Source organism: Chiloscyllium punctatum, chromosome 49 (genome assembly GCF_047496795.1).
Source record: "Chiloscyllium punctatum isolate Juve2018m chromosome 49, sChiPun1.3, whole genome shotgun sequence".
NCBI classification, from domain to species: domain Eukaryota; kingdom Metazoa; phylum Chordata; class Chondrichthyes; order Orectolobiformes; family Hemiscylliidae; genus Chiloscyllium; species Chiloscyllium punctatum.
In genome coordinates, this window is record NC_092787.1 from 27,276,909 (window position 1) to 27,290,660 (window position 13,752).

A 13,752-nucleotide genomic window follows, 5' to 3' on the forward strand; every position below is an offset into this window, starting at 1 on the left:
TCATGAAAATCTCATCAGGTCTGGCAGCATCTGTAAGGAGAGAAAAGAGCTGACGTTTCGAGTCGAACTGACTTCTATCTCGCAGAGGCTGAGCGCCAACTCTCAGATTCCTCCTCCTACCTCCCCCTGGAGCATGACCACACCACTGAGCACCGAGCCATTGTCTCCAAAACCGTGACTGACCTGATTTCCTCCGGATGCCTCCCCCCGACAGCTTCCGACCTCACAGTCTCCCAACCCCGGACAGCCAGTTTCTACCTAATCTCCAAAATCCACAAGAAGGACTGTCCCGGCCGGCCCATTGTACCAGCAGAGCTTTGACAACGGTCAGTTAGACTCGAAATGTGACTGACCTTGTGTTGGGAACCTCTCTTTAATTTCAGTGTTTGCTTTTATGCACATGAACACGATATTAGACAAAGAGACACAGAGCAGGAGTAGACCATTCGGCCCCTTGAGTCTGCTATGCCATTCAATACAATCATGGCTGATCCCTTATCTCAATGCAATATTCCCACTTTCTCTCCATACCTGTTGGTGCCTTTAGAGATTTACCCATCACTTCTTTGACTGTATTTTTAGAAACAATAGGAGCTGGAGGCCCTTTGAGCCTGCTCTGCCATTCATCGTGATTATGGCCAAGTCACCAGTTCCTGCATTTGCCCACGTCCATGTTCAGTGACCAGGCCTCTCCAACCTTCTGTAGGAGATAACTCCACAAGTTCACCAGCCTCTGAGTGAAGAAATATTTCCTCATCAATGGTCTACTCCGTATCGCCCCCAGACAGTGTCGCTTGTCCCTGCGGTGCTGAGGATGGATCACTGGAGACTCGAAACATGAAATACTGCTTTCTCTTCCCGGATGCTGAGTTTCTCCAACACTTTATGTTTTTGTTTGTCCCTGGTTTTAGGTTCCCCAACCAGCGTAACCATCCTCCCAGCAACTTGCGTGTGGCCACCCTGGGTAGACTTTTCAATCAGGAACAAGTGAGGACTGCAGATGTTGAGATCAGAGTCAAAAAGGGTGGCCCTGGAAAAGCCCAGCCAGTCAGGCAGCATCCGAAGGGCAGTAGAGTCAACGTTTCGGGCATAAGCTCTCCATTCTGATGAAGGGCTTATGCCTGAAACGTCGATTCTCCTGCTGTTCAGATGCTGTGTTTTTCCTGCACCACACTTTTCAACTGCATTTCAATCAAACTGTGCAGAACAGAAACAGACCATTTAGTCCAAATGGACTATGCTAGCCCTGTGCTTATGCCACATCTCAGTCTTCTATCCCACCCTAACATCCCTTTGATATATTCCTTTCTTCCTGATGTGGTTATTCAGCCCCTTCTCATAAAGTATACACTTTACCCACTTCTTGTGGGGGTTAGTTCCACGTTCTCCCCATTTTCTGTGTGAAGTGATTTCTCCGGAATTCCCGATTGGATTTATTAGTGGCCGCCTGATATTTAGGACTCACAGTCTTAATCTCCACCATTAGTGTCTCTGTCTCCATCTGACCTGTCAAACCCTTTGTGAATCCTGTGCTATGTTGACCCTCAGATTTCCTTTCTCTTCAGAAAGCAGTGATAATAAACCTCTCAGGCTGGTATTTTCCTCACAATGCTCTTCAGTTGCTGGGGGATTGCTTTTCAAAGCGTAGCTTCCTGGCTGAAGAATTCAGCACCCAGTTATTTGGATTATTCCAGTGTAACTCCTCATGGGGAATGATCACCTCTCTTCCTCCAGCATGTGTCCCAGTGTGGGGGGAGGGATAAGGGCGGGGCAGGGAGCGCAGCATGGAAGAAGGCCATTCACCCCATTATACCTCTGCTAGCTCTTTCAGAGAGCTCTCAATCTGTCCATATTCTGGCAATTTGAGAGTTGATTTGTTCTCAAAGAGGCACAGGCCTGCTTTATCATTAGATACAGGCGTGACCAGAGGTGAATATGACCTGAGGGTAATTATGCCTCGAGTTGGAGGAGGGGGAAGGGTTGAGTGAGCAGGGACCTTCATGACCTCAGTCGCTACAGGGGAATTGAACCCATGCTGTTGGGATCACTTTACATCGCGACCGGCCATCCAGTCAACTGAGCTAATCCCTTCCCACTCCCCGCAACAACTATTTCTCCAATTCCCTTTGGGAATCTGCTTTCAGGCAAAACATACTCTGGGTCCCAACATTCCTGTCCCCCTCTTTTTAAGCTGATTGTTTTAAACCTGAAAATCACAGCCAGTTCGGCAGCATCCATGGAGAGAGAGCAAGTTAACGTTTCGAGTCTAGGCTGTGATTTCCAGCATTTTTTGTTGAAGTACAAATCCCAGTGCCTGTAGTAATTTGCTCCTGTGGTTTAAATCTGTACCCTCTGCTTTTCTCCACTCCCTGACCATGTGGGTGCTGGGACTTACTCTTGTTGCTGTGTGAAACCCACTGCCCATCTCCACCAACCTGCCGTCTAATCCCCAGGCTCCTGGGCCCAGAGGATTCCCAGGAATACCAGGATTCCCTGACAGGCACTGCAGGGGTCCTGAAGGGGACGCCCAGTGAAGGTACCTCCTCATCTCACCCACTCCCTCAGCACTGAGTGGGCAACTGCTGCTCTCTGAATCTCTGGCCTCTTTGGAAACCGGGAAGGGTAGGTCCATCTGCGCCCGGGCACTGCTGAGGGTCTGACCTGGGAAACAACGGGTTTACTGACACCCCCCACCCCCCCCACTCCACTCCACTCTCTCCTGGTGACTGAAGATGTGCTTATGACAGTGACAGAGCAGGAGGAAAGGATGTACTCAGGATTGTGGAGAGGAAACTGACCAATGTGTCAGGCCACCATCTGTGTGTGACACTGATGGCACTAACTCTCCGAGATTACAGTGGCATCTCCAGAAGTTGGGTTAGAGCAGAATCCTGGGCACCCGAGAGAGAGAGAGAGACACACAGGCTCAGGGGCTGTCAAGGAAATTATATTGTTTTCTTTTCAGAAAATTATTTTTGAACTCTTATTTATTATATTAGAGCTAGAAAGTCAATCACTCTTGGTTGACAGTCAATCATAGAATCCCTACAGTGCAGGAAGAGGCCATCAAGCCCATCAAATCTGTACTGACCCTCAGAAGGGCACCCCATCCAGACCCACCTCATTCCCATAATGCCTCATGGGGTTTTTAACCATAGCTAACGTACCTAAGCCGCACTGTCCGGGATGCTACGGAGCTATCAATCCTAACCTGCACATCTTTGGGAGGAAACTGGAGCATCTGGAGGAAATGCATGCAGACAAGGGGAGAATGTGCAAACTGCACATGGACAGTCACCCTGAGGCGGGAATCAAACCTGGGTCCTTGGTGCCATGAGGCAGCAGTGCTAACCACTGAGCCACTGTGACAACTTAATATTCAGAAGCATCGTCCAATGGACGCGGGAGAATCCATTCCCATTCTGATTGGCTGTGAGCACTGTGAAAATGGACATGTCAAGCAGCCAATAGTGATCATGGCTTGGGGGAGGGGGGGGTGGTGGATTTGGAGATGATGGTGACACCAGGACAATGTTGACTGGGAGAGGGTGGGAATGTGAGGAGTGTCAGATCAGCCATGATCTTACATATAAGGAGTGTCTGAGGACTCTGGGTTTATACTCGATTGAGTTTAGAAGGATGGGAGGGGATCCATCTGAAACATACAAAATACCGAATGGCCTGGACAGAGTAGATATTGGGAAGATGTTTCCATTGGTAGGAGAGACTAGGACCAGAGGGTGCAGCCATAGAGTAAAGGGAAAGGCCTTTAGAATGGGGAGAAGGAGAAACTGCTTCAGCCAGAGAGTGGGAAATCTGTGGAATTCACTGCCATAGAAGGCTGTGGAGACCAGGGCATTGAGTATATTTAAGATGGCTATAGATAGGTTCTTGATGTCAAGGGTTATTGGGGAGAATGGGGTTGAGAAACGTATCAGCCATGATTGAGTGGCGGAGCAGACTCGATGGGCTGAATGGCCCAATTTCTGCTCCTATGCCTTATGGTCTTATCGAATAATAGAGCAGCCGCCGGGGCTGAATGGCATACTCCTTTTGCTATTTCCTAAGGTCTTGTGATGGATTCCCAGTGCGTTCTGATGAAGCTTCCTTAACTGTTGTTTTGCCTCTTTCTGTTTCTGATGCTGGATGGACTTTATTAAAATAAATGTTTGCTGAATTAACTGGCTTTCAGTTGAATTCTTTGCCTCAGTTTTACTCCAAAGAGGTTGTTTTTCTGACCAGTCCCTCCGGGTTCTGCTGTGTAATCCCCAGCCCCAATGAAGCAGTAGTTGGCATCAACCTTGCCAATGTATACCACCCTCTGAGAGAGACTGGCTGTCTGTTGCCAGATTCAACAACAACAGCTTTTGTTCAATACCAGGCTGGCAGAGACGTTACTGGCATTGGGTTCGAGGTGCAACCAGACAGGTGCCAGCTGCAAGTATCACTCCCTCCTCTGAATCAGAAGGTCACAGAGGTCTACAGCACAGAAAAAGGCCCTTCAGCCCATCTGGTCAAAAACATCCCTCCCATAATGTGGTTTCCAGAACTGCACACAATTCTCTCACTGTGGCCTAACCAATGTTTTATGTAATTCCAGCATCACCTCCCTGCTCCTAAATTATATACCGTGACTAATAAAGGCAAGAATCCCAAAAGCCTCCTTTACCTCTATGTCCACAACTCCTGCCATCTTCTGGGAGACACAAACACCAAGGTCTCTTGGCTCACCTTCTGGGTTTGAATCCCACTCGAGGTTTTGAGTGTAAAACCCACGCCTGGCACTCCAGCGCAGTACTGGGAGAGTGCTGCACTGTCTGAGGTATCTTCTTTCAGGTGAGGGGTTCAAGCGGGCACCCATACATCACTGTGTCCTGTGGGATGTCGAAGATCCCACCGCACTGTTATAAAGAGGAGCAGGAGAATTCTGGCTAATAATTCCTCAATCAGCGTCACATTATTGTCACATTTCTGTTCACTTGGTGAAAATGAGTTGCTGGATTTCCTACAATACAACAGTGACAACACTTCAGAAATATTTCATTAGTGGGAAAGCAGGCAGTCCTGAAAAACAGAATTTAATTATTTTTAATAAAGGAGAGATCCAGTGAAAGAGTGGGGGTTTGTAGCCAGTAATAGGAGCACCTTCATCTCAGTGTCTAAGCAGGAGGAAGAGGAACCATCGAATTGTGTGTGTGCGTGTGTGCGTGCGCGCATGTGTGTGTGTGAGTGTGAGAGAGTGAGTTTAGGTGGGTGTACAGTGGTACAGGAATGTCAGAGGGTATGGGAGATTTGAGTGTGTGAATGTGTGTGTATGTGTGTCTGTGTGTGCATGCACACCTATGTCCAACAGGTTTATTTGGGAAGCACTAGTTTTTGGGTGCTGCTCCTTGGTCAGGTGGTTGGGACCTGCTGTCACTGTCCCTGTCATGGTCTATGTTCATTAGTTAAAAATCACAACCACCTGATGAAGGAGCAGTGCTCCAAAAGCTAGTGCTTCCAATTAAACCTGGACTATAAACCGGTGTTGCGTGATTTTTAACTTTGTCAACCACAGTCCAACACTGGCTCCTCCACATCAGAGCTATGTCTGTGAGTGTGTGTGTTGTATGTGAGCTGATATCAGTGCTCACTAACCGAGATAGAGCTTTCCAGGGAATGAGTAAGGAAGTTGGTGAGCAAGGTGTTAAATCTTTATCTTGCGACCTTACTCTGAGCCACTGGGGAGAGCCATGTGATGGGATTTTGTCTATAGCCAAAGGAAAATTTGCCTGCGACCTTTAACCTCTCCACCATGCATAGAGCGCGTGCATACACACACACACACACACACTCATATATCTTGCCCCACCCCCCCCACTCTGTCCCATCCTGCAATCCTCCCCACTACTCCAACTAACTGAGTGGACTGTGGGCTAGAACAGTTCCTGCAAAGGCTGAGCAGGGCGTTTAAATAGTTGACAAACAAATTTGCTGTGATGTTGAGGGAGCTGATTGTTTCAAATGTGTCAAGATTTCAGTCGAGAGCTGCCTGAGACAAAGGCAAATCAGGGAGTTTGGGAAAGAGACACAAATCAGTATTGGAGCTGTGTGGCTGAGAGTTGAACAGGTTTGGGAACTCTGGTGCCGAGTATGCAAATATCGGAGTCACTTGCCTCATTGTATTTGAAGACACTGGCTTTTATTGGCAGGTTCTGAGAAGTCACTACCAGCTGGGACCCACTGTCACTGTCCCTGCCATGGTCTATGTCCACTAGTTAAAAATCTCACAACACCAGGTTATAGTCCAACAGGTTTATTCAGAATTACAGTACTAACGTTTGGAGCACTGCTCCTTCATCTGGTAGCTGTGGAGCAGCAGCATTCTGAAAGCTTTTACTTCCAAATAAACCTGTTGGACTTCAACCTGGTGTCGTCTAATTTTTAACTTTGTCCACCCCATTCCAACACTGGCACCTCCACATCCTGTGTGTTTGTGTGAGCGCGCATGTCTATGCCTGTGAGTGTGTTACGTGTATATCTGTGTATCTGTCTGTGTCTGTGAGTGTGTGTCAGTGTGTATCTGTGTATCTGAGCTGAAAAATGTGTTGCTGGAAAAGCGCAGCAGGATTCCTGAAGAAGGGCTTATGCCCGAAACGTCGATTCTCCTGTTCCTTGGATGCTGCCTGACATGCTGCGCTTTTCCAGCAACACATTTTTAAGCTCTGATCTCCAGCATCTGCAGTCCTCACTTTCTCCTGGTGTATCTGTGTATCTGTCTATGTGTCTGTGTGTCAGTGTGTATCTGTCTGTCTTTGTGTGTGTCAGTGTCTTTCTGTGTCAGTGTGTATTTGTGTGTGTGTCAGTGTGTATCTTTTATCTGTGTCTGTGTCTGTGTGTCAGTGTGTATCTGAGTATCTGTCTGTGTCTGTGTTTGTGTGTCAGTGCGCATCTGAGTATCTGTCTGTGTCTGTGAGTGTGTGTATGTGTGCCTGTGTGTGTATGTGTGCCTGTGTGTGTGTCAGTGTGTATTTGTGTGTGTGTCAGTGTGTATCTTTTATCTGTCTGTCTGCATCTGTGTCAGCGTGCATCTGAGTATTTGTCTGTGTCTGAGTGTGTGTATGTGTGCCTGTGTGTGTCAGTGTGTGTATGTGTGCCTGTGGGTGTGTCAGTGGGTATCTGTTCATTTGTCTGTGTCTGTGTGTGTGTCAGTGTGTCAGTGCGTATCTGTGTATCTATCTATGTCTGTGTGTCAGTGTATATCTGTGTATCTGTGTCTGTGAGTATGTGTGCCTGTGTGTGTCAGTGTATTTTTTGCCTGTGGGTGTGTCAGTGGGTATCTGTTCATTTGTCTGTGTCTGTGTGTGTGTCAGTGTGTCAGTGTGTATCTGTGTATCTATCTATGTCTGTGTGTCAGTGTATATCTGTGTATCTGTGTCTGTGAGTATGTGTGCCTGTGTGTGTCAGTGTATTTTTTGCCTGTGTGTGTGTCAGTGGGTATCTGTGTATTTGTCTGTGTCTGTGTGTGTGTGTGTGTCAGTGTGTATCTGTGTGTCTATCAATGTCTGTGTGTCAGTGTGTATCTATGTATCTGTGTGTGTCCGTGTGTATATATACAGCTTAAAAATGTGTTGCTGGAAAAGCGCAGCAGGCCAGGCAGCATCCAAGGAGCAGGAGAATCGACGTTTCGGGCATGAGCCCTTCTTCAGATCCCTGAAGGAGGGCTCATGCCCGATTCTCCTGCTCCTTTGATGCTGCCTGACCTGCTGCGCTTTTCCAGCAACACATTTTTAAGCTCTGATCTCCAGCATCTGCAGTCCTCACTTTCTCCTAGTATATATACAGCTGACCATTACCACAGCCGTGAGCTGGTATCAGTGCTTACAGAGATAGACCTTTCCAGGGACTGAGAATGGAAACTGGTGAACAAGGTTTTAAATCTTTACCTTGCGACCTCACTCTGAGCCACTGGAGAGAGGCACATGATGGGATTTTGCCTGCAGTCAAGGGAAGATTTTAGAAGAAAGAGAGATGATCTTATTGAAACCTATAAAATCCTGAGGCACTTAACCGGGAGGATGCTGAGAGGATGTTTCTGTTTGTGTACCAGGGTGAAGATTGTTCCCACTTGTAAAAGCAAAGAAGGACAAGAGGATGTGGACTAAAAGTGATTTGCTAAAGGAGCAAATGTGATGGGAGAATAAACGTTTTCATGTAGACAGTGGTTCAGGTCTGGAATACATTGCCCAGAAATGTGAGGGATGCAGGTTCAACTGAGGCACTCAAGAAGGGCCTTGGATGGTCATTTGGATAGAAGTGAGGTGCAGGGATATGGAGAAACTAGGAAAGAGATTGGCAGTAGGGAATGGTGAAGAGCTAGCACTGGTGTGATGGGCCAAGTTGCCTCATTCTGTGCTGTGGCAAAAGTGAGGACTGCGGATGCTGGAGATTAGAGTGGTGCTGGAAAAGCACAGCAGGTCAGGCAGCATCCGAGGAGCAGGAGGGTCGACGTTTCGGGCCGGAGCCCTTCATCAGGAATGCGGCTGGGAGCCTCGGGGGGTGGAGAGATAAATGGGAGGGGAGTGGGGCTGGGGCGGAAGGTATCTGAGAGTGCAATGGGGGCTGGAGGTGGGGTAAAGGTGATAGGTCGGAGGGGAGGGTGGAGTGGATAGGTGGGAAGGAAAATTGACAGATGGGACAGGTCACAAGGACAGTGCTGAGCTGGAGTTTGGAAATGGGAAAAGGTGGGGGGAGGAGAATTGAGGAAACTGGTGAAATCCACATTGATGTCATGAGGTTGAAGTGTTCGAAGGCAAAAACTGAGGCATTCAGGACATTCTCCTGGCATTGGGTGGTTAGGGAGTGGTGATGGAGGAGGCCCAGGACCTGCATGTCCTTGGCAGAGTGGGAGGGGGAGTTGAAGAGTTCGGCTGCGGGGTAGTGGGGTTAGCTGGTGCGGGTGTCCCAGAGATGTTCCCTAAAGTGCTCTGCTAGGAGGCGTCCAGTCTCCCCAATGTAGAGACCACATCAGGAGCAACGATACAATAAATGACGTGTGGAAGTGCAGGTGAAACTTTGATGGATGTGGAAGGCTCCTTTAGGGCCTTGGATGGAGGTGAGGGAGGAGGTGTGGGCACAGGTTTTGCAATTCCTGCAGTGGCAGGAGAAAGTGCCAGGATGGGAGGGTGGGTTGTAGGGGGGGCGTGGGCCTGACCAGGTAGTCACGGAAGGAACGGTCTTTACTGAAAGCAGAGAAGGGTGGGGAGGGAAATACATCCATGGTGATGGGGTCTGTTTGTAGGTGGCAGAAATGCAGAGGATGATGCAATGTATGCGGAGGTTGGTGGGGTGGAAGATGAGGACGGGGTGGGGGGGGTGTCCTTGTTACAGCTGGAGGGGTGGGTTTTGAGAGTAGAGGTGCGGGATGTGGATGAGATGCATTGGAGGGCATCTTTAACCACGTGGGAGGGGAAATTGCGGTCTCTAAAGAAGGAGGCCATCTGGTGGAACTGGTCCTCCTGGGAGCAGATATGGCGGAGGCGGAGGATTTGGGAATACGGGATAGCATTTTTGCAGGAGGTAGGGTGGGAAGAGGTGTAATCCAGGTAGCTGTGGGAGTCAGTGGGTTTGTAGAATATGTCAGTGTTGAGTCGGTCACTGTTATGGAGATGGAGAGGTCCAGGAAGGGGAGGGAGGTGTCAGAGATGGTCCAGGTGAATTTAAAGTCGGGCTGGAATATGCTGGTGAAGTTAATGAATTGCTCAACCTCCTCGTGGGAGCATGAGGTGGTGCCGATGCAGTCATCAATGTAGCGGAGGAAGAGATGAGCAGTGGTCCCGGTGTAACTATGGAAGATGGACTGTTCCATGTAACTGACGAAGAGACAGGAATAGCTGGGGCTCATGTGGGCGCCCATGGCTACCCCTTTCAACTGGAGGAAGTGGGACTATTCAAAGGAGACATTATTGAGGGTGAGGATCAGTTCACCCAAACTAATGAAACTGTCCGTGGAAGGGTACTGGTGAGCATGTTGGGAGAGGAAGAAACTGAGGGCTTGGAGGCCCTGGTCATGGTGGATGGAGGTGTATAGGGACTGGATGTTCATAGTGAAGATGAGGCATCGGGGGCTGGGGAAACAAAAGTCTTGGTGAGGTGGAGGGCGTGGGTTCTCTGCTGTCACAATTCTGAGATTGATTCTGACTGGAACGAGAGCAAACAGGTTAAAACGAAGGGGTCTTCTATTTAAAATGATCTTTGCCTCAGAGAGTGCTGGAGGGAGCACACTGTTCGTGTAATTTTAAGGCAGAGATTGATAGCTTCCTGACCCGAGGGGGAGTTGAAGGGCATCAGTGAAGGGAAGGGGGGGGGGGGGGTGTTTAGAGGGCAATGTGGAGTTGAGGCCATACCCAAATCAGCCATGACCTTACTGATTAGTGAGACTAGGCTGACGGGAAGAATGGTCTGCTGCTGTCCCTGATGTTTGTGTCATGGCTGCTATGCCCTGTGAATGTGTTGGGCGAATACTGAACTGTCCAATGGCCAGCTTCATTACCAAAGGTGTCGGCTGCTGCTGGGGTTGTGGGAGGGTGGGAAGGGGGGGTGGGGTAAGTGGGGGTGGGGGGTACGGGAGGGGGCAACATGCTCTGAGGGAAAGGTCAAGTGTCCAAGAGAGACTCAAATACTTCCCCCCCCTTCCCCCCTTCATTCCCTTGCTTTCGGCCAGTCCCATTGTACAAGGGGTGTTCCCTTTCAGATGAGATGCTAAACTGAGGACCCCCTTACAGTATCAGTTGGATGTCAAAGGGTCCACTTTGAAGAAGAGCATGGATATTTTTCCCTGGTTTCCCGGTAAGCAGGTTGGGATGGTGACTCAGTGGTTCATGCTGCTGCCTCACAGCACCAGGGACACAGGTTCAATTCCAGCCTTGGGTGGCTGTCTGGGTGGAGTTTACACAGTCTCCCCGTGTCTGCGGGGGCTTCCCCCGGGTGTTCCAGTTTCCTCCCACAGTCCAGAGCTGTGCACGTTAGGGTGGATTGGCCATACTAAATCGTCCATAGTGTCCAACGCTGTGCAGGCTAGGTGGGTTAACCATGGGAAATGCAGGGTTACGGTGAGGGTCTGGGCCTGGGAGGGATGCTCTTCGGATGGTCAGTGTGGACTTGATGGGCCGAATGAACTGCCTCTGCACTGTAGGGGTTGTATGGTTCAATGGTGGCCTTAGCTGCCACAGGAACTGAACGTGTTGTTGATGCCGTGCTGCATCACTAACCAGTCCCTGGTGGGTGGCGGGGGGATGGGGTGGTGGTGTGGTTGGTTGGAAGCATGCTTAGAAATACAAGCATTTCAAAAGAGCAGAGTTTACCTGCTCAATCCAGTGATCTGTGTGTGGGTTGTGGCACTCCATACATCTTATCCTCCCCTCCCCCCACCCCCCCACCCGCACCTCCTCCAGTGTAAAGCAAGATACAGACTGGTTCCGTCTAAGTGCAAATCTGTCTTCGCTTTAAGAATAGAGGCAAATGCACAACCAAATATGCAAATCAGGAGCCAGCGCCATGGATACGGAGGTTGACTGGCAGGTTGCACTTAGCATGCAGGATGTAGGTTCAGTAAGTGCCGCATGTTTGGTGATCTCAGACAATTGCTCTAAAACGAAACCCAAAAGTGGTGATCTTGATTTCCAACAATCAGTCAAACAGGTCCCTGCCCCAAATCAGACAGACACCATGTCACACAGTGCGGACACGTCCAGGGGAGAGTGACTCAGTATCCGTATGGAAGGTGTGGTGCATCAGAAGGAATTATGCTCAAAACATCGATTCTCCTGCTCCTCAGATGCTGCCTGGCTTGCTGTGCCTTTTCTATGCCACACTTTTCAACTCTGATCTCCAGCATCTGCAATCCTCACTTTCTCTCAGTATCAGTCTGTACGGGTGAAACAGACACTGTGGCTGCTGGTGAGAATGGCACTGCCAGTCAGACCCTTCATGTCTGCCTGAACTCTCTGTGCCATCCCATATACTTGTAGCAGCTGTGGGTGAGGGGAGGGGGAGAGACTGTCGCACATCTCCTGCAGGAATGTGCCTTTGCAAAGGGAGGCTGGAGGGAAATGCAGTGATTTTATTTTTGTCGAGGTTTGTCCCAGGCAGCTCCGTGAGGTGGGATTCTGTGCTGTACGGCCTGTCCCCTGGGCAGCACACTGAGACAAACATCAACTGGAGGACCATCAAATAGGTGAAAGATGCTCTTTGCTCTGCCCGAAACGTATTGGTTTTCTAGAGCCCCACCGAGTGTTGCAGACTGGCACGTTCCAAGGCCCAGTACTACGTGCTGAGGGATGCAGTAAAGTTTGGGGCAGCTGGTGCCAAGGCGCAGTGGGGAAAGATGGCCGTACAGGGTCTTTTGGCCAAAGTACAATGGGGTTCCTCTCAGTTATCAGACCCTCCCAGTGCCTTGAATACTGTATACAGTATGTAGGTAGTATCTTGCATTAGTAAGAAATGCCTTGATTTATTTGTTAAAACTGTAACAAAAATGTTTGTTCACCAGATGCAAAGTCTGTATAGAACTGAACTGCTCTAGGGACGATGTATATAAAGATTTTTGATGAATAAAGAATACTTTTGAAATAGAAGAGGGACAAAAGTACACAAAGTGCTGTCTCAGTGGTGAGAAAGTGTAACCCAGTGATACCCAGGGTACTGAGAGATGGCTGAGGGCTGGGAGAGGGGAGTAAGCAGGGACGTTGGTCAGTGGGGGGGAGAGGGGTGTATGGGAGACTGATTAGCAAGGTTAGATCTCACAGAATACAGGGAGAACTAATCATTTGGATACAGAACTGGTTCAAAGGTGGAAGGCAGAGGGTGGTGGTGGAGGGTTGTTTTTCAGACTGGAGGCCTGTGACCAGTGGAGTGCCACAAGGATCGGTGCTGGGACCACTACATTTTGTCATTTACATAAATGATTTGGATGCGAGCATAAGAGGCACAGTTAGTGAGTTTGCAGATGACACCAAAATTGGAGGTGTAGTGGACAGCGAAGAGGGTCACCTCAGATTACAACAGGATCTTGACCAGATGGGCCAATGGGCTGAGAAGTGGCAGATGGAGTTTAATTCAGATAAATGCGAGGTGCTGCATTTTGGGAAAGCAAGTCTTAGCAGGACTTATACACTTAATAGTAAGGTCCTAGGGAGTGCAGGTTCATAGCTCCTTGAAAGTGGAGTTGCAGGTAGATAGGATAGTGAAGAAGGCGTTTGGTATGCTTTCTTTTATTGATCAGAGTATTGAGTACAGGAGTTGGGAAGTCATGTTGTGGCTGTACAGGACATTGGTTAGGCCACTGTTGCAATATTGCATGCAATTCTGGTCTCCTTCCTATCAGAAAGATGTTGTGAAACTTGAAAGAGTACACAAAAGATTTCCAAGGATGTTGCCAGGGTTGGAGGATTTGAGCCACAGGGAGAGGCTGAACAGCCTGGGGCTGTTTTCCCTGGAGCATCATAGGCTGAGGGGTGACCTTATAGAGGTTTATAAAATTAGGAGGGGCATGGATAGGATAAATAGGCAAAGTCTTTTCCCTGGGGTCCGGGAGTCCAGAACTAGACAGCATAGGTCTAGGGTGAGAAGGGAAAGATATAAAAGAGACCTAAGGGGCAACTTTTTCACACAGAGGGTAGTACGTGTATGGAATGAGCTGCCAGAGGAAGTGGTGGAGGCTGGTACAATTGCAACATTTAAGAGGCATTTGGATGGGTATATGAATAGGAAGGG